The sequence below is a fragment of the Choloepus didactylus genome, chromosome 4, assembly GCF_015220235.1.
Source record: "Choloepus didactylus isolate mChoDid1 chromosome 4, mChoDid1.pri, whole genome shotgun sequence".
NCBI lineage: Eukaryota > Metazoa > Chordata > Mammalia > Pilosa > Megalonychidae > Choloepus > Choloepus didactylus.
In genome coordinates, this window is record NC_051310.1 from 27,915,730 (window position 1) to 27,942,311 (window position 26,582).

Sequence of the window (26,582 nt, forward strand, 5' to 3'; positions counted from 1 at the left end):
ACATTTAATATTTCCAATGAAAAAAGATTATTCATAGAACTAAACCCAAATGTTGTGAAAAAATTCATGTCCACAATTTACATACTTTTTGGCAAACAGGACTAATTTAATACTGTTAAGTATAAAAGAAAAACAGCTATGTCTTCTCAGCCATCAGTAAGTACCCAAAAAAAGGGCATACATTTTTGGAAATGTTCTTCTTAAATGTATATAGATTTATAGCTCAAATAAGTTTATAGATCAAATAGATGTTTAAAATGATTTAAAAATGTATGTTTGCATTTAACCAAATTGAGTGATTCTTCTGATGCTTTATTTTGATGGTAATTGTGTTTTTCAGGATGTCAGCTTGAAGACAGTTTCCAAAATCATTTTGGCAACTTAAATAAGTGAGGTACACACTATGTGTTTTTTTTTTTTTTTTACAGTTTTATAAACTGATTTTATTTGTGTAATTTTATATTATAAACATGTGATACCATTATTTTATTTTTTTTTTTTTAATCTTCATTTTATTGAGATATATTCACATACCACGCAGTCATACGAAACAAATCGTACTTTCGATTGTTTACAGTACCATTACATAGTGGTACATTCATCACCCAAATCAATCGCTGACACCTTCATTAGCACACACACAAAAATAACAAGAATAATAATTAGAGTGAAAAAGAGCAATTGAACTAAAAAAGAACACTGGGTACCTTTGTCTCTTTGTTTCCTTCCCCTATTTTTCTACTCATCCATCCATAAACTAGACAAAGTGGAGTGTGGTCCTTATGGCTTTCCCAATCCCATTGTCACCCTTCATAAGCTACATTTTTATACAACTGTCTTCGAGATTCATGGGTTCTGGGTTGTAGTTTGATAGTTTCAGGTATCCACCACCAGCTACCCCAATTCTTTAGAACCTAAAAAGGGTTGTCTAAAGTGTGCATAAGAGTGCCCACCAGAGTGACCTCTCGGCTCCTTTTGGATTCTCTCTGCCACTGAAGCTTATTTCACTTCCTTTCACATCCCCCTTTTGGTCAAGAAGATGTTCTCCATCCCACGATGCCAGGTCTACATTCCTCCCCGGGAGTCATATTCCACGTTGCCAGGGACATTCACTCCCCTGGGTGTCTGATCCCACGTAGGGGGGAGGGCAGTAGTTTCACCTTTCAAGTTGGCTTAGCTAGAGAGACAGGGCCACATCTGAGCAACAAAGAGGCATTCGGGAGGAGGCTCTTAGGCACAACCATAGGGAGGCCTAGCCTCTCCTTTGCAGCAACCGTCTTCCCAAGGGTAAAACCTGTGGTAGAGGGCTCAACCCATCAAACCACCAGTCCCCTATGTCTGTGGTCATGTTAGCAACCATGGAGGTGGGGCAGGCGAATACCCCTGCATTCTCCACAGGCTCCTCAAGGGGGCACTACATCTTTTTTTTTCCTTGTTTTTCTTTTCTTTTTTTTTTTTTTAACTTTCCCTTCTTTTTTAAATCAACTGTATGAAAAAAAAGTTAAAAAGAAAACAAACATACAATAAAAGAACATTTCAAAGAGACCATAACAAGGGAGTAAGAAAAAGACAACTAACCTAAGATAACTGCTTAACTTCCAACCTGTTCCTACTTTACCCCAAGAAAGTTACCTAATATAGCAACATTTCTGTGAACTTGCTCCTACTATATCCATCAGAAATTAACAGACCATAGTCATTCCTGGGCATCCCCAGAACGTTAAATAGCTTCTCTGTTCTTCTTGGATTATTGTTCCCCCTTCCTTAATTGCTCTCTATTGCTAGTTCCCCTACATTCTACATTATAAACCATTTGTTTTACATTTTTCAAAGTTCACATTAATGGTAGCATATAATATTTCTCTTTTTGTGCCTGGCTTATTTCGCTCAGCATTATGTCTTCAAGGTTCATCCATGTTGTCATATGTTTCACGAGATCGTTCCTTCTTACTGCCGTGTAGTATTCCATCGTGTGTATATACCACATTTTATTTATCCACTCATCTGTTGAAGGACATTTGGGTTGTTTCCATCTCTTGGCAATTGTGAATAATGCTGCTATGAACATTGGCGTGCAGATATCTGTTCGTGTCACTGCTTTCTGATCTTCCGGGTATATACCGAGAAGTGCAATCGCTGGATCGAATGGTAACTCTATATCTAGTTTTCTAAGGAACTGCCAGACTGACTTCCAGAGTGGCTGAACCATTATACAGTTCCACAAACAGTGAATAAGAGTTCCAATTTCTCCACATCCCCTCCAGCATTTGTAGTTTCCTGTTTGTTTAATGGCAGCCATTCTAACTGGTGTTAGATGGTATCTCATTGTGGTCTTAATTTGCATCTCTCTAATAGCTAGTGAAGCTGAACATTTTTTCATGTGTTTCTTGGCCATTTGTATTTCCTCTTCAGAGAACTGTCTTTTCATATCTTTTGCCCATTTTATAATTGGGCCGACTGTAGTATTGTCATTGAGTTGTAGGATTTCTTTATATATGCAAGATATCAGTCTTTTGTCAGATACATGGTTTCCAAAAATTTTTTCCCATTGAGTTGGCTGCCTCTTTACCTTTTTGAGAAATTCCTTTGAGGTGCAGAAACTTCTAAGCTTGAGGAGTTCCCATTTATCTATTTTCTCTTTTGTTGCTTGTGCTTTGGGTGTAAAGTCTAGGAAGTGGCCGCCTAATACAAGGTCTTGAAGATGTTTTCCTACATTATCTTCTAGGAGTTTTATGGTACTTTCTTTTATATTGAGATCTTTGGTCCATTTTGAGTTAATTTTTGTGTAGGGGGTGAGGTAGGGGTCCTCTTTCATTCTTTTGGATATGGATATCCAACTCTCCCAGCCCCGTTTGTTGAAAAGACCGTTATGACTCAGTTCAGTGACTTTGGGGGCCTTACCAAAGATCAGTCGGCCATAGATCTGAGGGTCTATCTCCGAATTCTCAATTCGATTCCTTTGATCTATATGTCTGTCTTTGTGCCAGTACCATGCTGTTTTGGCAACCATGGCTTTATAATAAGCTTCAAAGTCAGGGAGTGTAAGTCCTCCCACTTCGTTTTTCTTTCTTAGAGTGTCTTTAGCAATTCGAGGCATCTTCCCTTTCCAAATAAATTTGATAACTAGCTTTTCCAAGTCTGCAAAGTAGGTTGTTGGAATTTTGATTGGGATTGCATTGAATCTGTAGATGAGTTTGGGTAGAATTGACATCTTAATGACATTTAGTCTTCCTATCCATGAACATGGAATATTTTTCCATCTTTTAAGGTCCCCTTCTATTTCTTTTAGTAGAGTTATGTAGTTTTCTTTGTATAGGTCTTTTACATCTTTGGTTAAGTTTATTCCTAGGTACTTGATTTTTTTAGTTGCTATTGAAAATGGTATCTTTTTCTTGAGTGTCTCTTCAGTTTGTTCATTTCTAGCATATAGAAACATTACTGACTTATGTGCATTAACCTTGTATCCCGCTACTTTGCTAAATTTGTTTATTAGCTCTAGTAGCTGTATCGTTGATTTCTCAGGGTTTTCTAGATATAAGATCATATCATCTGCAAACAATGACAGTTTTACTTCTTCTTTTCCAATTTGGATGCCTTTTATTTCTTTATCTTGCCGGATTGCCCTGGCTAGCACTTCCAGCACAATGTTGAATAACAGTGGTGACAGCGGGCATCCTTGTCTTGTTCCTGATCTTAGAGGGAAAGCTTTCAGTCTCTCACCATTGAGTACTATGCTGGCTGTGGGTTTTTCATATATGCTCTTTATCATGTTGAGGAAGTTTCCTTCAATTCCTACCTTTTGAAGTGTTTTTATCAAAAAGGGATGTTGGATTTTGTCAAATGCTTTTTCAGCATCTATTGAGATGATCAATTGATTTTTCCCTTTTGACTTGTTAATGTGTTCTAATACATTGACTGATTTTCTTATGTTGAACCATCCTTGCATGCCTGAAATGAACCCCACTTGGTCATGGTGTATGATTTTTTTAATGTGTCTTTGGATTCGATTTGCAAGTATTTTGTTGAGGATTTTTGCATCTATATTCATTAGGGAGATTGGCCGGTAGTTTTCCTTTTTTGTAGCATCTTTGCCTGGTTTTGGTATTAGATTGATGTTAGCTTCATAAAATGAGTTAGGTAGTGTTCCATTTTCTTCAATGTTTTGAAAGAGTTTGAGTAAGATTGGTGTCAGTTCTTTCTGGAAAGTTTGGTAGAATTCCCCTGTGAAGCCATCTGGCCCTGGGCATTTATTTGTGGGAAGATTTTTGATGACTGATTGGATCTCTTTGCTTGTGATGGGTTGGTTGAGGTCTTCTATTTCTTCTCTGGTCAGTCCACGTTGTTCATATGTTTCCAGGAAATTGTCCATTTCCTCTGCATTATCCAGTTTGTTGCCATACAGTTGTTCATAGTATCCTCTTATAATTTTTTTAATTTCCTCAGGATCTGCAGTTATGTCACCTTTTTCATTCATTATTTTGTTTATATGGGTCTTCTCTCTTTTTTATTTTGTCAGTCTAGCTAGGGGCTTGTCAATCTTGTTGATCTTCTCAAAGAACCAACTTTTGGTGATATTTATCCTCTCTATTGTTTTTTTGTTCTCTATGTCATTTATTTCTGCTTTAATCCTTGTTATTTCTTTTCTTCTACTTGGTTTAGGATTGGTTTGCTGTTCATTTTCTAGCTTCTTCAGTTGATCCATTAGTTCTTTGATTTTGGCTCTTTCTTCCTTTTTAATATATGCGTTTAGTGCTATAAATTTCCCCCTTAGCACTGCTTTTGCTGCATCCCATAGGTTTTGGTATGTTGTGTTCTCATTTTCATTCATCTCTATATATTTAGCAATTTCCCTTGCTATTTCTTCTTTAACCCACTGATTGTTTAGGAGTGTGTTGTTTAACCTCCAGGTATTTGTGAATTTTCTAAGTCTCTGATGGTTATTGACTTCTAATTGTATTCCATTGTGGTCAGAGAATGTGCTTTGAATAATTTCAATCTTTTTAAATTTATTGAGGCTTGTTTTATGTCCCAGCATATGATCTATTCTGGAGAAAGTTCCCTGAGCACTAGAAAAGTATGTGTATCCTGGTGATTTGGGATGTAATGTCCTGTATATGTCTGTTAAATCTAATTCATTTATCAGATTGTTTAGGTTTTCAATTTCCTTATTGGTCTTCTGTCTGGTTGATCTGTCTATAGGAGAGAGTGATGTGTTGAAGTCTCCCACAATTATTGTGGAAACATCAATTGCTTCCTTTAGTTTTGCCAGTGTTTCTCTCATGTACTTTGTGGCACCTTGATTGGGTGCATAGACGTTTACGATTGTTATTTCTTCTTGCTGAATTGCCCCTTTTATTAGTATGTAGTGGCCTTCTTTGTCTCTCAAAACATCCCTGCATTTAAAGTCTATTTTATCTGAGATTAATATTGCTACACCTGCTTTCTTTTGGCTGTAGCTTGCATGAAATATTTTTTTCCATCCTTTCACTTTCAGTTTCTTTGTGTCCCTGTGTCTAAGATGAGTCTCTTGTATGCAACATATTGATGGTTCATTTTTTTTGATCCATTCTGCGAATCTATATCTTTTAATTGGGGAGTTTAATCCATTTACATTCAACGTTATAACCGTGAAGGCATTTCTTGAATCAGCCATCTTATCGTTTGGTTTATGTTTGTCATATTTTTCCCCTCTGTCTATTAATATCCTTTATTGTACCCATACCGAATCTCTTTAGTACTGAACCTTTCTCCAAGTCTCTCTGTCCTTTCTTTGTTTCTCTGTCTGTAGGGCTCCCTTTAGTATCTCCAGTAGGGCAGGTCTCTTGTTAGCAAATTCTCTCAGCATTTGTTTGTCTGTGAAAAATTTAAGCTCTCCTTCAAATTTGAAGGAGAGCTTTGCTGGATAAAGTATTCTTGGCTGGAAATTTTTCTCACTCAGAATTTTAAATATATCGTGCCACTGCCTTCTTGCCTCCATGGTGGCTGATGAGTAGTCACTACTTAGTCTTATGCTGTTTCCTTTGTATGTGGTGAATTGCTTTTCTCTTGCTGCTTTCAGAACTTGCTCCTTCTCTTCTGTGTTTGACAGTGTGATCAGTATATGTCTCGGAGTGGGTTTATTTGGATTTATTCTATTTGGAGTTCGCTGAGCATTTATGATTTGTGTATTTATGTTGTTTAGAAGATTTGGGAAGTTTTCCCCACCAATTTCTTTGAATACTCTTCCTAAACCTTTACCCTTTTCTTCCCCTTCTGGGACACCAATGAGTCTTATATTTGGACGTTTCATATTATCTATCATATCCCTGAGGTCCATTTCGATTTTTTCAATTTTTTTCCCCATTCTTCTTTTATGCTTTCATTTTCCATTGCGTCATCTTCCAGGTCACTGATTCGTTGTTCAACTTCCTCTAGTCTTGTACTATGAGTGTCCAGAATCTTTTTAATTTGGTCAACAGTTTCTTTAATTTCCATAAGGTCATCCATTTTTTTATTTAGTCTTGCAATGTCTTCTTTATGCTCTTCTAGGGTCTTCTTGATTTCCTTTGTCTCCCGTACTATGGTCTCATTGTTCATCTTTAGTTCTTTGAGTAGCTGCTCTAGGTGCTGTGTCTCTTCTGGTCTTTTGATTTGGGTGCTTGGGCTTGGGTTATCCATATCATCTGGTTTTTTCATATGCTGTATAATTTTCTGTTGTTTTTGGCCTCGTGGCATTTGCTGAACTTGATAGGGTTCTTTTAGGATTTGTAGACCAATTGAAGTCCTTATCTCTAATTTATCAGATCTACAGCTTCGTGGAGTAAACTTTCTCTAACTAACCAGCAGGTGGCATCCACGAGCCACCTGTTCTCCACAAGCCAGTTCTCCCCTGCTTAGCCTTTTTGGTGAGTGGGGGAGTGAGTCTTGTGGGGTCCAATTGGTGTACCAAGCGTGCGTGTGTAGTTGGTGTTGCCTTCCCTGTATATGGGGCGTGTTTCTGGGCAGTCGGGGGGGGGGTGGCTCTAACAATCAAATCTCCCTGGTGATCCTAGAGTTTTAAAGCTGCTGCAATAGTCTAATCCTTCAGTTCAGTCCTGCCACAGTTTGTCTCTGCCACTGACCCACAAGTCCTTGGTATTGGCGTATGGCTCCTGAGACTTGCAAGTGGGCCCCTCTTCCAGGCCGTGCACCCCAGGTCCTCTGTTGAGGGATGACTGTGCTATGTCACAGGTGAGTGCCATCCCCCCAGGGCAGTTCTGGGCTGCTGGGCTGTGTAGGGAGGCTCCCAGTCTGCTGAAATGATGGCTGAATGGGGCTTTGTTAATTCACACTGCTCTACCTTCCCAACTCTGGGACAATCAGCTGAGGTTGCAGGGAAGGCTAATGTCCACGCCCAGTTTTGTGGTGTGTGCCTGTTATTTGAAGCACTTCCGTCACTCTGGGTTGTCTGGGGCAGTTCTGGGCTATGAGGCTGGCGATGGGCAGGAGTGTTTCCTGTCCACCAGGATGATGGCTGTGAGCAGACACCCCCCTTTTCTTGGGAAGTTGTGGTGTTTAGTGAATTTTCTCAGCCACTGGATTATTGCGTTTTGTCTCAGAGCTCTCCTAGTTCTGCTCTTGACTTGACCTGCCCAAATTGCAAGTCTTTGAAGCTTTCTGTATTGCGGCTTCTTAGAGTAATTGTTTTAGAAAAAGAAAAAAGGCTTAAAAAAAAAAAAAAAAAAAAAAGGGCCCTCCTCAGAGATCTAATGGGTTATTGAAATGCTAAGAGACAAAGCAACCAGGGCCATTAAGGAAAGGTCCACAGGGCAGAGAGATCAGCTTTTCTTCGGGATTTGCATATGCGCCTCAGGGCCTGAGCTCTGCCCTTTCCCTTTCTATGTTCACCAGAACTCCAAAAATCCTCTGCTTTTATTTTGGAGTTTTTCGTGTTGTTTTTTCCTCTATGCCTGTCTCCTCTCTGCTGGGCTGGCTGCTCTCAGATTCTCTGGTGTCTGGTCTCAGTCTATCTATGGTTGGAGTTGGGATCAGTAGAATGAGTTTCCGATAAGGGCTGCCACTGCAGTTCTCCCTTCTCCTTCCCGGAGCTGACAGCCCCTCCTCCCACGGGACTGAGCCTGGCAGGGAGGGGCGCGGGTCCCCTGGCCGCAAAAACTTACAGATTTCGCTGATCTCAGCAGTTCCACGTTTTCATGAGTGTTGTATGAAGTATGCCCAAAGTCAGATTGCTCTGTGGTGTCCAGTCTATGCAGTTCCTGGCTTTCTACCTACTTTCCTGGAGGAGTAACTAAAACATACAGCTCACCAGTCTCCACACTATGTGTTTTTATTAAGGGAAAAAAGAGTAGTTTTCTTCTAAAGTAAAATGACAGGGAAGAAGAAAGAAAAATGACAAGAAAGAAGAAAATGTAGGATAAAACCTAAATGGATATAGAAAGTTGTAGGTTTGTGGAAAAGGAATTTTATTTCTTGTGGTCAAAGTTGAGGAAGATTTGATGGCTCTATCTATAAGATTTTTAGGAGTCTTAGTATCAAATACTGTACTAATGCAAAAGTAGAATTTGGTTTTCTCTTTATTAAAATGACAGAGTTTTTCCTGGATTATTGCTGTGTTCTTGGTAAGAAGTTATAAAGTTTTTTTTTTTTTTTAATAACCAATGTAAAAGGCAAAGAGTCTATATTTTATCAGAATAACTTCTTGTACTTTATATTGAGTTTATCATGCCCTTGACTGTTTAAGAGAAGCAAGTCTTCTCATAGGTTTTGGGTTCTGTTTTGTTTTGTTTTGTACCATCATGTTATGTCCTATATTTACTTTTTAAATCTTTTATTGTCACTTTTGTTGAATAGAGAGCCAAGTATTGTTTCACGGTAACCCATAATCTTATTTTACCAAGTGTTCAAACCTCCTGAAAACGTTTGATATTTTGCCTCCTTAAATCAAATATCTTTTTTATTTCAAAATATCTTTGGGATTTTCCAAAGGCCCCTGAAAAATCACAAAGGATTTGTTCTTTCACCTTGTAAAAGAGCTGTTAAAACTAGTTAGCGTTTTTGGTATGTTATGAGTTGCACTGGAAATGTCAAATTAAAAGGGATTTTTCTAACCTTGTGTTGATTAAATTTGTATGGATAAAATGTTATTAACATAAACATTTCAGAAATTATATAAAGATCCCAGAGGTTTGTCAATGTCCTCACCGTCCACTGTATTTCCTGGTATTGATCTGATTAGTATTAGATGACACTACAATGTTGTTAGTCATAATTTTATTCTTAAAAATGTGTTACATGCCACAGAAACAATCAAATTTCCTTCTCAATTACATTATTTTGTGATGAACTTTCATTACGTCTTTCATTTTTGTAAAATAGTAACAAGTTAACTATTGCCATTTTGTCTTCTGTCATCTCCAGATAGTTTTTATTCTGATGCTTCCCTAAAAACACTTGAAATCAGCTATGGACCAGAATGTTTGTCTTCAACAAAAAGGACTGTCTCCGAGACCCATGGAAAGGGCTATGCCAGGTACTCTGGGGTATGGGCTTCTAATGATATTGTTTAAATAACTTTAAGACCATACCAGTGGACTAAGTACAGATCTCCAAAATTCCAGTGAAGAAGTCAGGGGGTTCGTGAGGTTGCTAACACAAGATGGAACAAAACAAGGGTTAATTACCTATGACTAAATAAACTGATAAAGAATGATTATGGTTTTGTTCATATTATTGTTGATGCTTTAATGATTTATTTTCTAGATACAAGGAATCCTTTTTTATTTTCCCTTAAGCTTTCTATAACTCATAAAACATTTATCTTTTTCTCCCTACCTGATCCCCCAGAATTCAGAAACTCATATTAAATATTCTTATTTTCATAAAGATACAATTATTTGTGTAAGTTCAATAAAAATCTGTCCTCATTAACAAGACATAACTGTAGACACTGTTCATATAAGCAAAGCTTTGACTAAAATATTATAATTAAAACCTGAATAATGTATTTATATGCTGCTTATAAAATGCTGAGGCCAATCAATCAGTAATCCACTTACCAAAACAATTACTAGAGACAATGGGAGATTCTTGGTGGTTTTTAAACAAAACTTAGTTTAATAAAATATGAGGACAAACACTGCATTTAAAAAACTGATGCTACCTGTCATTGTTAGCCTATATGTATGTGATTGTCTCTTATAGAACTAATTATATTTTCAAAATATGTTCAACTGCTCTGACGTCCTCAAGACAGACCATCGTACAACGATTCTCGATCACCCTCAACCGAAAGTTGAGAACTGCGTAAGACTGAGTCCCATTATTGTTGATTCTTCAAAATTTATAAGTACCTTTTAGACTACATGGATAGAGTTGCCTCATGCTTTTCCTTGCCTAGTTACATAACCCCATCATATGCAGGCAAAAGAATGATGCTCCAACAACTGTGGGATGTGAAATCATTTGGACTCCTGATGGAATTGTCAAAAAAAGGAATACAAATACCAAGATTCTCCAAGAAACTAAGAGCACCTAAAGACTGTCATGAATGATGATCATATTCCCTGAGAGAGAGAGAATGATGAAAAGGCAGGAATTGTTAAATAAGTTGGCAAGAGCCTGGAGGCAACTTGTCCATACAGTCTAAAGCAAAGGCCAACTTACCTATAAATGACGAAAGTAAAAGCTAACTTGTCTGTACATGTTGAAATGCCTAAGACAACTTATCTGTGAGACAACTTATATGGGACTCTACGCCTTGTATAATGGCTAAGATGTTCCAAAATTCTTTGAACTGAGCCTTGATTTCCCTGAAACCAGGACTTCGTCAGGAACTGAGACTGGCGGAGCGGGAAGGGGCAAATAAGTTTCATCAGTAGCCACTTAGCATTCCATCCATTCTACCCTTTATAAGGTTTGCCTTACTTTACTTTTTTTTTGGGGGGGGGGGCTAACAAATCATATTTTTTCTTGTGAAACTTCTATTTATTTGCTATATAATTAGCCTCTTTTGGGGGAGAGAGAGCACTTTTGCTTGGCATTGAGTGTTCCCCAATTTGCAAATTGTCGCCTTATGATAAAGAAAGAGTCTTCCTTTCATAAATTCTTAAAATGGGTCTTTTTTTGTGGCAGCTTTTTCAGCTACCACGTTGGTCAGAGAATTGTCTAAACTAGCAGCCCCCTGAAATGATGAGCTAAATGTATAGACAAAAGGAAAAAGGAAAAAAGAAATGTCAAAAGGCAAATGACAACAAGGGAGATAATATTTGCAATGTAATATTTGCAACATATATCGCCAATACATGCAAGGACCTGTCATTTGGGGACTGAAATAACATATACAACACATGGATTACTGGGGAAAGTGTCTTTAAATCTGAGGTAAAGCTCACCTCAAGAGGGGCTGAGCTTCAGTGTTCAGGCTACAGCCAAGCAGTGTTGAAGGAGCTCTGTTATCAGCAATAATGCCAGTATTTTGATCTCTGTCTGATTCCTGTTTCTTGTTTCTTAATTGATTCTGAACCCAGAGTAAGAAGAAGATGGAATGAATTATCTTCCTCAAACATCAACAAGGAAAACAAGCATCAAACAGATAAAACATAAATTTAAAATTAACTACCAATTAGAATAAGGGCCATGGAACATAACAGGAAACCTGCACCCTGTTGATAATATGTGCCATCCCTGTTTCATTTTTGGAAGAACTTTTCCAGAGTTACATGTGTACTTTGAGCTACCAAAAACATTAGGGAGTCTGAGGAAATAATACAGAGATCCCTTACTTAGCAGAAATTTGCATGATGTTTGGTTTGAAAATTTCTGGTTAATTTTTTGTGTGTAACTAATAACTTATAAGAATTTAAGGCCTTTTTTTTTTTTTTTTTTTTTTTTTTTTTGCTTTTACCTAACAATTCTTTAGATCAAAAAAGACAAAATGAACCCTTAACTCTTTGACCATTGCTGCTTATAGGCCAGGGGTCAACACTGTCCTTACACCTGAGCAAGAGGAGGAGACCCACCCTGGACTCCATACTTTAGAGGACGCACACACACACATATACACACACACACTTGAGCATGTGTGTGCCTCTGATCTTCAGGCTCAAGCATCCAGCACTAACTAGCTCAAATCAACCTACAACCTAAGCATCACTCTCACAACTAACACCATCCACTGGGGGAAATGATTCTGCATATCTCTTACCCTGAACTCTTGAAATAAAAGGCAATGATAGACAAATAGATAGAGAGATGGATGGAGGGAGGGAGAGAGAAAGAGAGAAGGTGGATGGATGGAAAGATAGAAAGAGAGATACAGAATGATATAATAAATGTGGCAAAATGACAAAAGTTGGAAAATCCAGGTATTTGGGTAAGGGGTATGTTGGAGTTCTATGTGTTTTGTATTATTTTTGCAACTTTGCTGTAGGTTTGAAATTATTTCAAAATAAAAAGACAATTGTGTCCAGGTGTCCTGAAAGGTTTTACATCACTTTGCTACCAATGTTGAAGGTAGATACTGCTTTAATAAGAGACAACACAATTTAATTTACTATCAAATTTTCCCTCTCAGCATAAATGTAATATTTTCTTTCTTAAAAAGCTATCATTTCCTGGTACTGTCAAGCATCCATTTTTCTTGGTCCACTTCATATTCTAATTTATGGTTTTGGAGATGCTCACAAATTTCAGTGTTCACAGCAGTCATACGTGACAGCAAAGGGACCATTTGCAATATTAAACAATTCCTGTTTCTTTTAAATTTGTATAAATACTCTAGAAAGAGCAGGTATAAAGTTTGATGCTGATTCTTTACCCCAGGAACTAGATGGACAATGAATTCTGGAATTGCAAAATAGTTTTATTTTTATAAAATATTTAATGTGATTTAACTAATTTTCAAAAAATAAATTTAAATGTTCAACTTTATCTAAATCATTTTTATTATAAATTTTTATTCACTCATTAATTTTTACACCAGCTTTAATTTTAGTATAGAATTTGACTATTTTAGAAGAAAAATAACTTTGAAAATATAAATAAAATTTCAGTTTAATTTTTCAGTTTTTACATTTATTTCTATTTTTATTCTTAGATAAAAGTGTGCCCAATTACATATGCTTTGATATTTATTATCTAATGCCTTAGATCACTGAGTTCATGACAGAAACAATATACAAAAGTAAAACTTAAAAATAAAATAAGATAAAAGGAAAATAAGTAGCAGTTCTTCAAAGAAGTAGTTTGCTTAAATATTTTAAACTAGAAATAATGAAAATGTGCAAATTTCTTTCCATTATGACCCACATAAAGTTCTTGTACAAGAAATTATATATGTTTTATTTAATAAAGATTTAATTTCATAAAAAATGAAAATTAGCAAGAAAAATTTTTCTCATCAATTCACAATTTGCAGAGATCAAATGGAATTACTACAACTTCATATTCTTTATCAAATGAAGATGTAATTACATGTCACAAAACATAACTTACACATAGAAAAAGCACAAATGCAATTAACAGAACAAAAAAAATAATGAATAAAGAGCAATCAGTAGTATTCAATAAAGATAAGTGAATGCCAGTTGAGAAGCTTGCCATTATGTTCTTAAAAGGATGGCATTATGTATCCAAAATTCATCAAGCTTAGTGATGCTTTCTGTGACACTAAAAGCACAATATTTCAAAAAAACAATTGGAAATGTCTAAGTCTAGTAAAAATAATGTCAAATGTTGATGTTAACGTGAACAAATAGATAGAACAGATACAAAATATAATGAAGCAAATGATCACTCTCAAGGATAAAGAATTCAAAATGAGACCAATAATTTAATGAACAACAAGGTAAGAAAAGAAAACATATATAAAGTTGAAAAGTAATTATTACTCAGTTCTACTATGTTGTACCAGTGTCAAAGTCTGTATTAGAAAACTATTTACTCTATACATTGTTGAACTACCAGAAAAGGAAAACAAGTCAAAATAATCATTATTTCACTGGTTTTACATTAGTTGTGAAAGTAGATTTAGACTATAGTATGGAATTGAGGAAAAAAACTTAAAATTTTAAGCACTGATCTAAAAGATTGTTGCATTAATATGGCTGGCAAAGACAAAGGTGATTAAGCCAGGACTTTTGTCAAAATTCCAGAAGCATTTCTTTATGCCATGTAAGCACATATTTGGAATTTACTGCTGGGAGTAAAAGCTTCGTATGTACCAATATCAATGCTACTCTTTGGCAGTTCAGAGTAAAACTGCAGTGTTTCCTGGATCTGACCAAAGTTGAACTATCATGATGAGACACAGATGAAATTTGGCCTCATGCTGTAATTTGACACACACTGGGAATGCTGACTGCATGCTATTAAAACAGTTAGGTTCCGAGTTCCAGGGTGCCACTGACCAGACGGAGTTCTGCACCACACAGTGAGGATGTAGCTGGAGAGGCCAATGGACTGCATTTAGGATGGGTGAGTGTTCAGCCTGGAACACCTCTGGGGATGGGTGGCTAGAGACAGCTGATGAGTGCAGAAGGGAGCAGACTTCCAGGCCCCATGCATCTTTCTCAGCAGTTGGCTGGGGTGATAACCCCTCACAACTCCGTGGTCAAAAGCTCCCATGCCAGGGACTGGTAGTTGGAGCTGGCAGATGAGCACAGAGTGAGCAGCTTTCTAAGCCCCATGCACCCAACTCAGCAGTTGGCTGGGTAGATAACCCTTCACAGCCCCACAGCCAAGAGTTCCCATGAGGGAACTCAGGATTTGGCAGTCCTGTGAACACAACCACTCTTCCTCTACAGAAGCATGTGGTGTGCATACTCGAGAGGAAAGGGTGCCTCACAGAAGGGCTAGGAGCCTCTCCACAACCCCAGGGAATTGCGTGTGCATGGCAGATAGGGACTGTGGTGCATTTGAGCTAGAAGGTGAGATGCGCAGCTCTGCAGCCCCAGAGTAGTACACCCACAGCCCTGGGAATTGCTGGGACAACTGTGCACTGGAGCAGACTCCATGTTGAACTGCACAGGACCCACTGCCCTCCCACAGGATGGGCAGTCTCCAATGCATATGGAAAACTGATGCCCTGTTTTGATTTCCATCCAGTTTGGACCTCACTCAGTGCATAGATGAAGTTCAGGGAGAACTGGCTTGAGGGTAAGAGGTGATTCAAGAGTGTCATCTGCTGGTAGGACAGGGAAAGCGGACTCCACCAAGCTGTAGCTCTGCCAAATTATAGATAAATGTTCAAATAATCCTGCATATTCTAAAATAACATTGTCAATATAAGCAAATGCCACAAGGCCAACAACAACAGAAAATTATAAATCATATAAAGAAACCAGAAGGTATGGATGACCCAAACTACCAAATTAAAAAGCCAAAGGAGACACAGAACTTGGAGCAGCTAATCAAAGAAGTACACACAAATCTCCAAAACAACTTCAACAAGATGGTTAAGGCCATAAAGTACATAAAGAAGATCCCATCAGAGCATAAAGAAGAATTTGAAAGGGTAAATTAAAAATAGCAGATCTTTTGGAAATGAAAGATACTGTTGATCAAATTAAAACTATACTTGAGACACAACAGCAGATTTGAAGAGGCAGAGGAAAGAATTAGCAAACTAGAGAGTAGGGCAATGGAATGCAAAAGCACAAAAGAACAAATGGTGAAAACATTGAAAAATTTGAAATGGATCTCAAGGAAATGATGGGTAACATGAGGCACACAAATATAAGAATCATTGGTGTTCCAGAAGGTGAAGAGAAGAGTAAAGGGCTAGGAAGAGTATTTGAAGACATTGCTGGAGAAAACTTCCCAACCCTTCGTAATGACATAAATATGCAAATCAAAGATGCCCAATGAACTCTAAATAGAATAAATTCAAACAAATCCACTCTGAAACATATTCTGATCAGATTGTCAAATGCTGAAGAGAAGGAGAAAGTTCTGAAACCAGCAAGAGAGAAATGATTCACCACAAACAAGGGAAACAGCATAAGGCTGAGTACTGACTATTCAGCAGGCACTGTGGTGATGAGAAGGCAGTGATATGCCATATTTAAAATTCTGAATGAGAAAAATTGCCAGACAAGAATTCTTTATCTAGCAAAGCTCCCCTTCAAAATTGAGGGAGAGTTTAAAATTTTCACAGACAAACAAATGCTGAGAGAATTTGTTAACAAGAGACCTGCCCTGCAAGAAATACTAAAGAGAGCACTAACAGCTGAGAAAAAAAGGAAGGAGAGAGAGACCCGGAGAAAGGCACAGAACTGAAGAGTATTAGTAAGGGTAACTTAAAGGAAATAGAGAGGGAAAAAATAGATCTGACATCTAAAAACCAAAGAATAAGATTGTTGATTCAAGAACTGCCTTCACAGTAATAACATTGAGTGTGAATGGATTAAACGACCCAATTGAAAGACATAGATTGGCAGAATGGATTAAAAAGTATGAACCATCAATGTGCTGTTTACAAAAGATGCATCTTAGACCCAACAACATAAGGAGATTGAAAGTGAAAGGATGGAAAAAAATATTTCATGCAAACTACAGCCAAAAGAAACCAGGGGTAGCAATACTAATTTCAGATAAAATAGACTTTAAATGCAAAGATGTCATAGAAGACAAAGAAGGACACCATATACTAATAAAAGGGACAATTCACCAAGAAGAAATAACAATCATAAATGTTTATGCACCCAATCAAGGTGCTCCAAAGTACATCAGACAAACATTGACAAAACTGAAGGAAGAAATACACATTTCTACAGTATCATAGGAGATTTCAATACATTGCTCTCTTCTATAGATATAACACCCAGAAAGAAGACCAATAAGAAATTGAGAACCTAAACAATGTGATAAATGAATTAGAATTTACAGGCATATACAGAGCATTACATCCCAAATTACCAGGATATACATTCTTCTCTAGAACTCATGGAATGTTCTCCAGGATAGATCATATGCTGGGGCATAAAACAAGCCTCAAAAAATTCAGAAAGATTGAAATTATTCAAAGCACCTTCTCTGACCACAATGGAATGCAACTAGAAGTCAATAACCATCAAAGAACCAGAATATTCACAAATATGTTGGAGGTTAAATAACACACCCTAAACAATCAGTGGGTCAAAGAAGAAATTGCAAGAGAAATTCCTCTAGAGGGGAATGAAAATGAGAACACAACTTATCAAAACCTATGGAACACAATGAAGGTGGTGCTGAGGGGGAAATTTATAGCTCTAAATGCATGCATCAAAAAAAGGAAGAAAAAGCTAAAATCAAAGAACTAAAGGAACAACTGAAGAAGCTAGAGAATTAGAGAATGAGCAGCAAACTAACCCTGAAGCAAGTAGAAGAAAAGAAACAACAAGGATTAAAGCAGAAATAAATGATACGGAGAACAAAAAAAAAAAACAATAGAGAGAATAAATAAAACCAAAAGTTGGTTCTTTGAGAAGTTCAACAAGATTGACAAACCCTTAGCTAGACTGACAAACTGAAAAAGAGAGAAGACCAAAATAAACAAAACCATAAATGGGGAGGGGGGTCATTACTGTGGATCCCAAAAAATTTTTAAAATCATAAGAGGATACTATGAACGACTGTACACCAACAAATTAGACAATTTAAAGGAAATGGATAATTTCCTGGAAATACATGAAAAGTGTAGACTGACCCGAGAAGAAATAGAAAACCTCAACAATCCTATCACAAGTAAAGAGATCCAATCAGTCATCAAAAAGCTTCCTACAATGAAAGCCCAGGGTCAAATGACTTCACAGGGGAATTTTACCAAACTTTTCAAAAAAGAACTGACACCATTCCTGCTCAAACTCTTTCAAAAAATTGAAGAAAATGGAACACTACCTGTGATGGTTTAGGTTCATGTGTTGACTTGGCCAGGTGATGGCCAGAAGGCTGGTTTATTAAATCATCAGTCAATTGGCTGCAGCTGTGACTGATTATGTCAAGAATTCATGCCTTCTGCAATGAGAGAATTCAATCAGCTGGATTTAATTCAATCAGTTGAAGACTTTTAAGCAAAAAAGTTAGAGGACCTTCCCTTCTTCTTTGGCTAACCAGTGAAGCGTTTCCTGAGGAGTTCATCGAACACCTTCATCAGAGTTGCCAGTTTGCTGCCTGAGGAGTTCATTGAACATCTTCATTGGAGTTGCCAGTTTGCTGTCCACCCTACAGAATTTGGACTCACGCATACCCACAGTTGCATGAGACACTTTTATAAAATCTTATATTCATAGATATCTCTTGTTGATTCTGTTTCCCTAGAGAACCCTAACTAATACATTACCTAACTCATTTTATGAAACTAACACCAATCTAACACCAAAATCAGATAAAGATGCTAGAAGAAAGAAAAACTAAGACCAATCTCCCTAATGAATATAGATGCAAAAATTCTCAACAAAATACTTGCAAATCAAATCCAAAGACACATTAAAAAAAATCATACACCACAACCAAGTGGGGTTCAACCCAGGCATGCAAGGGTTGTTCAACATAAGAAAATCAATCAATGTAATACAATACATTAACAAATAGAAAGGGTTGAATGAAATGATCATCTCAATAGATGCTGAAAAAGCATTCAACAAAATCCAGCATAGTGTTTTGATAAACTCACTTCAAAAGGTAGGAATTGAAAGAAACTTCCTCAATATGAAAAACCCACAGCCAGCATAGTAATCAATGGTGAGAGATTTCACCCTAAGATCGGGAACAAGGATACCCACTGTCACCAATATTATTCAACATTGTGTTAGAAGTTCTAGCCAGAGCAATCCAGAAAGACAAAGAAATAAAAGGAATCCAAATTGGAAAGGAAGAAGTAAAACTAGCTTTCTTTGCAGATGATATGATCATATATTTGGAAAATACTAAGAAATTGATGACACAGCTACTTGAGCTAATAAATAAATTCAGCAAAGTGGTGGAATGCAAGATTAATGCACAAAAGCCAGTAATGTTCCTATACACTAGAATGACCTAACTGAAGAGACAGTCAAGAAAAAATTCCATTCACAGTAGCAAACTAAAAAATCAAGTACTTAGGAATAAACTTAACCAAGGATGTAAAAGACCTCTACACAAAGTACTCACCTGGATTGTTGCTGATGTTCTCACAAACATTAGGGACTGATGGCTTAATGTGCTGAGCCCTCTATCTTGGGGTTGGCCCTTATGAAGCTTGTTGCTGCAAGGAGAGGCTAAATCTTCTTATACTTGTGCCTACTAGTCTTCCCCTGAGTGCCTCTTTTTTGCTCAGATGTGGCCCTCTCTAACTAAGCCACCTTGGTGGGTAATCTTGCTGCCCTTCCCCCTACATGGGACCTGACTCCCAGGGGTGTAAATCTCCCTGGCAATGCAGGATATGACTCCCAGGGATGAATCTGGACCCAGCATTGTGGGATTGAGAACATCTTCTTGAACAAAAGGGGGATGTGAAATGAAATGTAATAAAGTTTCATTGGCTGAGAGATTTCAAATGGAGTTGAGATGTCACTCTAATGGACATTCTTATGCACCATATGGATAACACTTTTTAGGTTTTAATATATTGGAATAGCTAGAAGTAAATACCTGAAACTACCAAACTCCAACCCAATAGCCTTGACTCTTGAAGATGACTGTATAACAATGTAGCTTACAAGGGGTGACAGTATGATTGTGAAAACCCTGTGGATCATACTCCCTTTATCCAGTGTATGGATGGATGACTAGAAAAATGGGGACAAAACCTAAATGAAAATAGGATGGGATGGGGGGTGGTTTGGGTGTTCTTTTTTTCTATTTATTTTTTATTCTGATTCTGTTTCTTTCTGGTGTAAGGAAAATGTTCAAAAATAGATTGGCAATTTAGCACATTCTTATTGTTCATTCTTTAGTAAATATTGTATTCTACATGGAAGCTAATTCAGAGAATTAAATCCACAAATTTATTTGAGAGTAAGTGAACAACAAAGCTTGCTTTGAGCACAATTCGTGCCTCCAGCCTCCCTGGTACTTACATATCCCTGCATTCACACAGTCCAGTCAAAGGAAACAATGATAGCACAGTGGCTATAAAGACAAAGAAACAAAACTTGAATTCCTTCAATTCTGTCATTCTATGTGACCACTTGGAGTTTTTAACATGTGTTTAAATTTTCTGGAATGTATTGTGAACTGAGATTTCTATGAATCTCTATTAAACTTCTCCTTATGATTAAAACTTTTCCTATTTATTTATCTGTTGCTTCAAGTGAAAGAAACCTATCAAAATTAAAATTTTAAAAAATGTTCTTCTATCAACTAAGACCAAAGATAAATCATCACTTTGTGAACATAAGAAGTCATGGACCAATTTTCAGAAGTTCATCTCAAAAACAAAAACTATAAAATTACTATTCATTACTGTGAAATACCAACAGTAAGCATAAGTTTTCATCCTTTCTCAAAAAATACAATAATGAAATTTAAAGTATTAATCTAACTTTTTTCCTTTTTTGAAGTATTTCATTTTTATGTTGTTTTTACCAACATGATATGAAGTTTGATAAAAGAATATCTTCAAAAAAAAAATAGATTGGGATGATGAATGCACAACTATATAAAATGGTGCTGTGAACAGTTGATTGTACACCATGGATGATTGTATGGTATGTGAATGTATCTCAATAAAACTGAATTTAAAAAAAAAGACCTCTACACAGAAAATTACATAACTTTACCAAAAGAAATCAAAAGGTGACCTAAAGAGATGGAAAGATATTCCATGTTCATGGATAGGAAGGGTAAACATGATTAAGATGTCAATCCCACCTAAACTGATCAAAAGATTCAATGCAATTTCAATCAAAATTCCAACAACCAAAATTCCAACAAAATTCCAACAACTTGGAAAAACTAGTTATCACATTTATTTGGAAGGGAAAGGGGTCTCGAATTGCAAAAAACATTCTAAAAAAGAAAAATGAAGTGGGAGAACTTATACTTCCTGTCTTTGAAGCTTACTATAAAGCCACAGTAGTGAAAACAGCATGGTATTGGCACAAAAGATAGACATATTGATCAATGGAATCAAATCGAGAGTTCAAAATAGACCCCCAGATCTATGGTCAACTGATTTTTGATAAGGCCCCCAAATCCACTGAACTGGGACATAGTAGTCTCTTCAACAAAAGGGGCTTAGAGAACTGGATATCCATATCCAAAAGAATGAAAGAGGACCCCTACCTCACACCCTATACAAAGTTTACTCAAAGTGGATCAAAGACCTCAATATATGGGACAGCACCATAAAACTCCTACAAGATAATGTAGAGAAACATCTTCAAGACCTCATACTAGGAGGTAGCTTCTTTTTTTTTGTTTTGTTTTGATTGTTTTCTTTTACTTTTATTCTTATTTTCACTTTTGTTTTTTGGAGTAATGAAAATGTTGAAAAATTGTTGGTGTTGAATGCATAGCTATATGATGAAACTGGAAACAACTGTACACTTTGGATGATTATATGGTATGTGAATATATTTCAATAAAATTACATTTAAAAAATACTCTGTGCTTTTTCTGATTCTCAAAGCCTAAAATCCATTTTATGGACCTGGCAAATTCCAACACGGTACCTATGAGGACCCCTCCAGTGCAAAGTTATTGACGCAGGACATAGAGGTCAGAGCCCAGACATGCAGAGTTGCCAACCATCTGAGCCTAGAAAGTAGAAAGAAAAACAAGGTAGTACTTTGTGGTAGTGTGACTCTGTCCTCTCTGTGCCTGTTAAGAAGGGACTTCAGGGTCAAGCTCCACCCACCATCCTGCCCACATAGATCTCCCCTGAGTGTGTCCTGCAGTGCAAAATGAGGTATAACTTACTGCCAAAGCATCTCACATTCTCCCTGGCCAGGTACAGTTTCTCCCCATCAAGCTGTTCTCTGATGTATGATGAGTGTATAATGAGGCCTATTTCCTAAATCCTTGCTCATTCTCCCTGTATATAGAAAGCTTCTATTCTGTCCTTTCCTTTGGGGTTTGTCAAGGGGTGACTCATCACAAAAGCCATACATTCCTTGTACATTTAAGATGCCATAGACTGGATTTTCTGGAAAGTTGATGAGATGGAGAACTGATGGTTTATTGGGGAGTAAGGGCAGGACTGGATGAAGAAGCTGGCCTGCAATGCTGAGAGAGCATTCGGTCCTATGGGGGTTCTGTACCTGGGAAGATCCCTTGGAGTTCTTCCAGTTGAGTCATGGGTTGGGGTTTTGTCTCCCCATATCAACCAGTCATTGGGGCCACTTCTTGGGATGGTGCATATAGCACTAGGTTATGTAGTTTTCTGTAAGTGAGAGCAATTGCTAGGGCGGAGGTCACCTGTGAGCCTTCAACAGCTGTCATCTCCAGCAGTGGCCGTGGTGGCCCTGAAAGCTTTGTCAAGGCAGAGTGTCACAGCACTAGGATTCTCCCCATGGTATGTGAAGAAGGCTGCCTTATCACAAAAGCCTTGCCCATACTCCCTGCAAACAAAAAGCACCAACCTGAGTGACCCATCTGTCTGACCACATTTGTTCTTTGGCTAAATGCCTCATCAACACTCCCTGAACATGACACCTTTCCCTCAAGTGTGTCTTTGGATGTTTGTGAGTGCTGACTTACTGCTAACGACTCACCCACAGTCCTGCACACATCTTACCTAGTGTGTCCTCTTGTGTGAAATAAGGACAGATTTAGGGCTAGAGTTACCCACACTCTCTGCACTTGGCTCCTCTCCCAAATATGTTCTCTGGTGCCTGACAACGGTCAACACACCTCTGGAACTTCACTCATGCTCTATGCACAATAGAGACTGCTCCCAGGTGTCTGGTGGAAGATGAAGTGTGACTTACTGCTAAAGCCTCGTCCACAACCCCTGTATTCACAAGGCTTCTCCCTCAGTGCATCCTCTGGTGTCTGATGCAATTTGGCCTCTGGCTAAAGCCTTGCCCACACTCCCTGCAAATATAATGTTTCTCCCTGAGTGTGCCTTCTGGTGTCTGATAAAGGATGACTTTTCACTAAAGCCTCGCCCACACTCACTGCATACATAAGGCTTCTATTCTGAGTGTATTCTCTTGTGTCTATTGAGGCTTGACTTCTGATTAAAGCCTCGCCCACACTCCCTGCAAATATAATGCTACTCCCCTGAGTGTGTCTTTTGGTGAATAAGGAGGAATGATTGCCAGTTAAAGCCTCTCCCACACTCACTGCACACATAAGCTTCTCGCCTGAGTGTGACCTCTCATGGATGATGAGGGTCAACTTATTGCAAAAGCCTCACCCACACTCCCTGAACACATAGGGCTTCTCATGAGTGTGTCCTCTGGTGTCTGATGAGATTTGACTTCTGGCTGAAGCCTCGTCAACACTCCAGATACACAGAAGGTTTCTCCCCTGAGTGTGTCATCTGGTGTCTGTTGAAGGATGACTTCCGCTAAAGCCTCGCCCACACTCACCGCAAACATAGGGCATCTCCCCTGGGTGAGTCCACTGATGTCCCATGAGGAATGACTTGTTTCTAAAGCTTTGCCCACACACCCTGCACAAAGAAGGCTTCTCTTCTGAGTGTATTCTCTTGTGTCTGTTGAGGTTTGACTTCTGACTAAAGCCTCGCCTGCACTCCATGCACACATAGGGCTTCTCCCCTAAGTGTGTCCTCTGGTGTCTGATGAAGGATGACTTTGGCTACACTCACTGCACACATAAGGCTTCTCCACTGAGTGGGTCCGATGGTGTCTGATGAGGGTTGACTTATCTTTAAAGCCTCGCCCACACCCACTGCAAATATAGGACTTCTCTGAGAGGGTCCCCTGGTGTGTAATGAAGATTGATTTTGAGCTACAGTCTGGTTCATACTCTCTACAGTTGATTGCTCTAAATCCTGAGGCTCCTAAGTCCTTCAATCCTTTGTCTGTTACTACAGGCTCTACCCTTTGGGCTGAGGTGGGCTCTATCACAACCACTGTGTTGCCTTCTTTAGAGCAAGCTGACTGGCCTTGGGGCAGGCTGGAGAATGCCCTTGAAGTCTCTCGCTCCACTATGCCACCACACAAGGGTTTAGAGCCTTCTCTCTCTTGACCTTCTGTGTCTTCACTCCAGTAGCTTTGATCAGAATACTGCTGTTCCTGCTGCTTCTCATACACCAGGCTGGAATCTTCTAGATGGAAGTGATTTTCTGCACATAAGCGTAACGAGAGCAGATTCCTGTAATTCTCCAGCATCACCTCTTTGTGTAATTTCCTCTGCTCTGAGCTCAGTCTCTTCCATTCTGCCTCCGTGAAGACCACAGTCACATCCTGGAATGTAACTAGTACTAGTATTTCAGGCTTCTCCTTCTTCTCCTGGGGCCAGGCAGCATCCTTAGAAAGCAGACCTTTTGTCTTATGCTTTTGAGTCAATTCCTTCATTGTTTCCATATCCTCCCTGTTCTTTGAAGGCAAAATCTTCTCCCAGTTCTGTTCTCCCAAGGCAGAAGGATCTGATACTGTCACGGCCTCAGAGTCATGCCAATGTCTGCCATAAAATTCTTCCAGAGGGCCAATTGGAAGTTAAGTCATCTCAAGATGATCTCTGCTGCCTGGGGCGACTTCTTCAAACTTTACTTGTAAAAGCCCATCTTGTTTCCATGCAGCCAGTATCAGAGCCACTTAAGGACAGGGAGATCGATCTATATACAGCCATCCACCACGGATCTATGCTAGAACTACAATCCCCCGAATCCTCGCTGCCTGCGCCTCCCACTGGCCACCACAGGTAATGGCCATTGTGGCGACAGCCTCTCTCTTCTCTTTTCTAAGATTATCCATGCATAAAACAGGTAGTAAGTCCCGAGAGAAGTTTCTGCCCCTCCGCCTTTGGTCTCAGGAGGTAGCTTCTTAGAGCTCACACCCAAAACAAAAGCAACAAAAGAAAAAATGGATAAATGGGGAACACCTCAAAATCAAAAGCTTCTGTACCTCAAAGGAATTTGTCAAAAAGGTGAAGAGGCAGCCAAGGCAATGGGAGAAAATATTTGGAAACCATGTGTCTGATAAGAGACTGATAACTTGTATGTATAAAGAAATCCTACAACTCAATGATAATAGTACAAACAGTCCAATTATAAAATGGCCAAAAGATATGAAAAGATATTTCTCAAAGAGGAAATACAAATGGCTAAAAAACACATGAAAAAAATGTTCATATTCAGTAGCTATTAGGGAAATCCAAATCAAGACTACAATGAGATATCATCTCACACCAGTGAGAATGGCTGCCATTACACAAACAGGAAACTATTCATGCTGGACAGGATGTTGAGAAATTAAAACTTTATTCATTGCTGGTGGGACTATATAATGGTACAGCTGCTGTGCAAGACAGTTTGGCAGTTCCTCAGAAAACTAGATATCAATTTACCCTACGATCCAGCAATTCATTTCTCAGTATATACCCAGAAGATCTGAAAGCAGTGACACAGAGACATTTGCACACCAACATTCATAGCAGCATTGTTCGCAATTGCCAAGAGATGGAAACAATCCAAGTGTCCTTCAACAGATGAGTGGATAAACAAAATGTGGCATATACATACAATGGAATACTACACAGCAGTAAGAAGGAATGAGGTCTTGAAACATATGACAACATGGATGAAACTTGAAGACATAATGCTGAGTGAAATAAGACAGACACAAAAGGAGAGATATTGTATGTTACCACTAATGTGAACTTTGTGAAAAATGTAAAACAAGTGTTTTATAAGGTAGAATATAGGTGATCTAGAGATAGACAGAGGCTAGTGAGGGGGAAATGATAATCTAATATGTACAGACATGATAATGAGGATGAACTTAATGGTATGGGAATGGTCAGGTGTGACTATGGTTCGTTAATGGAATTATAAGTTTGAGTGCTGCATTGAAGGCAAACATGTTTGAAAGTGGTTGTTTAAAGGCATGCAACCCACAGAGTAGCACTACAAACATAAGTCTTATCATGATATATTTATAAAGTATGACAATAGTACAAAGAGTCAACAACAGAGTGGTATATGGAAAAACTACCCATTACATATTATAGACTATATTTAATAGGAATATCTTACCAGCATTGTACTAATACTACAGATGAATAATTAGCGGCTGATAAGAGCTCCGGAATGTTTTATGTTATGATAATTGTTTAAAATTGAGAGTAATGATGATTGTACAAGTAAGTGAAGAGAATGTGAGAAACTGTTTATCTTGGGACAGAATATATGTTATGTGAAATTAGGAACCCACTACTTAATAAATCAGGCCCTTGGTCTTGAGGCTTGCTCTTGTGAAACTCAGGGCTGTAAATAGGAGGCTGAGCCCTCCTATAATTATGCCTAAGAGGCACCTCCAGGGAGCCTCTTTTGTTACTCAGATGTGGACTTTCTCTCTCTAAGCCCAACTCTGCAAATAAATTGATTAACCTCCCCCCAACCCCACATGGGACGTGACTCCCAAGGGAATGAATCTCCCTGGCAACATGGGACATGACTTATAGGAATGAGCCTGGCCCTAGCATAAAGGGATTGAAAATGCCTACTTGACCAAAAG

General features: G+C 38.2%; 1 pseudogene; it reads right to left on the bottom strand.

Moving 5' to 3' along the window:
• Nucleotides 1-22,910: 22,910 nt before the first annotated feature.
• Nucleotides 22,911-24,779, bottom strand: LOC119532583 (annotated as a pseudogene).
• Between the last annotated feature and the right edge of the window lie 1,803 nt (nucleotides 24,780-26,582).